Source organism: Nicotiana attenuata, unplaced genomic scaffold, assembly GCF_001879085.1.
Source record: "Nicotiana attenuata strain UT unplaced genomic scaffold, NIATTr2, whole genome shotgun sequence".
NCBI classification, from domain to species: Eukaryota; Viridiplantae; Streptophyta; class Magnoliopsida; order Solanales; family Solanaceae; genus Nicotiana; species Nicotiana attenuata.
The window spans coordinates 8777-11161 of NW_017674498.1; positions in this window are offsets into that span (position 1 = coordinate 8777).

The window sequence follows — 2385 nt, forward strand, 5'->3', positions numbered from 1 at the left end:
ATCCGGTGGCTTGCAAAAACTATATAAAGTATTAAAGCTAATTCTCCTTAGTGCTTCTTTTGCCAAAACATGAGCCACCATATTTCCTTCCCTGAAGCTATGCTTGAATGATATCATCCCCTCCCTGGATGCCTCCTCCACCAATAACCTGCATATATGACATAGTTCATTGTTAGTGGCGTATTCTTTGTTGATAATATTAAGGATCTCCGTGGCATCAGTTTCAATTTCTATAGGGAACATATGTTCCCTAATGATTATTTGTAGTGCATGTATGAAGGCCTGAAGTTCCGTCTCCATTGGTGAGCTTGCATGGACTTTCATAAAAAACCCTGTGTTCCATCTTGCCTTTGTATCTCGTATAACTCCACTGATGCCTCCTTCCATGTCATTTTTATTGAACGCTCCATCAATGTTTGCCTTGAGCTATCCTGTTGCTGGATTTTCCCATTTGACCCTGAGTCTTATTTCCTTGATAAGAGATGAATTCTTATATGATAAAAAACAGTATTCCTTTGTGTATGCAATTATTTTTTCCAAGTTTATAGGAGCAGTTTGGTTGTTAATGTTATTGTGGTTTCTATTGTTTCATATCCCCCAAAGAGCGAAAGGAAGTAATTGTTGCCAAGTTATATATCGTAAAATAATTTTTGGGGAAGACTTGAATAAGGAGCTCAACCAATCCTTTTTTCCTTTAATATTCTCTATGGTTACCCCAATTTTTTGCCATAATTTCTCAGCTATAGGGCATTCCCAGAAAATGTGATATATAGACTCAGTGTTATTCTTACAAATAGGGCACATTGGGTCTATGTTGATGCCTATCTTGGCTAGATAACTCCTAGTGGGAAGTCTCATATGGTGTAGTTTCCATATGAACATTTTTATCTTGTTAGGGCATTGTAACTTCCAAATCCAATTTGTAGGGTTTGAGTCCGGTATATTGTTATCTATGAGCTTATAGGTAGAGGAAGTTGTGAATGTACCCCCTCCATTAAGGCTCCAATTCAGTATAGTATGGTTATTTAAACGAGGTGCATAGTTTATTGTATTGATGCAGTTTCGAATGTTACTGGATAGATTAAAATATAATTTTCCTAAATTCCACCCTTGTGTACCACATATATCTCTTATACGTAAGGTTTCCTCTCCTTTGTTTAGAGGTCCTGAAATACAACTGCGTAAATTACTAAAATTTGGAATCCAATTCGTATCCCATATATTCAAGCTGTACTGATTATCTACATGCCATCTGATGCCTTTATTACAAAAGCTCCAGCCTATTATTAAACCTTTCCAAGTATTCGATGACCCAATGGTTCTTATTCGTTTTGCATAAATGCTAGTTAAGACCTTAGCCCAAAGGGATGTTATGTTAGTAAGTATTCTCCATGCCAAACCTGTCAGTAGAGCCTGATTTTTAGAAAGAGCCTTTTTAATACCTAGTCCACCATTTGAATTATTTTTGGTAACTACATCCCATCCCACCAAATGAATTTTCTTTTTATCCTTTGTAGTACCCCATAAGAAGTCTCTCTGAATTTTTTCTATCTCTTTCAGAGTTTTGCTAGGAAGCTGACTAATTTGCATTAGGTGGTTAGGTAAAGTATTTAAAGTAGATTTTATTAAAGTGCACCTCCCCGCCATACTTAACCACTTGGCATTCCAATTATTTAACCTAGCCCTCATCTTATCTAGTAAGGGTTGGTAATCCCTATGTCTAGGAGTGTTATTTATTATTGGAAAGCCCAGGTAATTTCCAAAGGTATTACTAACAACAATCCCAAGAGTGTTAGCAACCATTTCCCTAGTTTGAGTTGTACAATTTCTGGACAGGACTATTTTTGACTTTGCCTTGTTAATATGAAGGCCAGATAGTGTACTAAAATCATTCATGCATTTTATAATAGCCCTAAGAGTTTTTTGGTCAGCCTCACCCATTAAAGTCATGTCATCAGCAAAAAATAAGTGGGAGAGGGGTGGTGTCTTTGGATTTATTTTAACAGATACCCAATTCCTAACATCCACTTCATGGTTAATATTTTTTGAAAGCATATCCATGCATAATATGAATAAATAAGGGTACAAAGGGTCTCCTTGCCGAATCCCCCTAGTGGGTATGAATTCATTTGTTTTGTTACCATTGACAAGGACTGAAATTGAGCTTGTGGTAACACAATTGAGGATTAGATTGCTAATGTTCCTGGGGAAATTGAAAAAATTTAGTGTTCCATAAATGTAAGACCATTCCGCTTTATCGAATGCCTTTTCAAGATCTAGCTTCAGGATCATTTTTTCTTTACCTTTGGAACGGTTAAGGTTCCTAATGACTTCTTGAATTATTATAGCATTGTCACTTGCTCTCCTTCCTTTTATGAAGCTGGC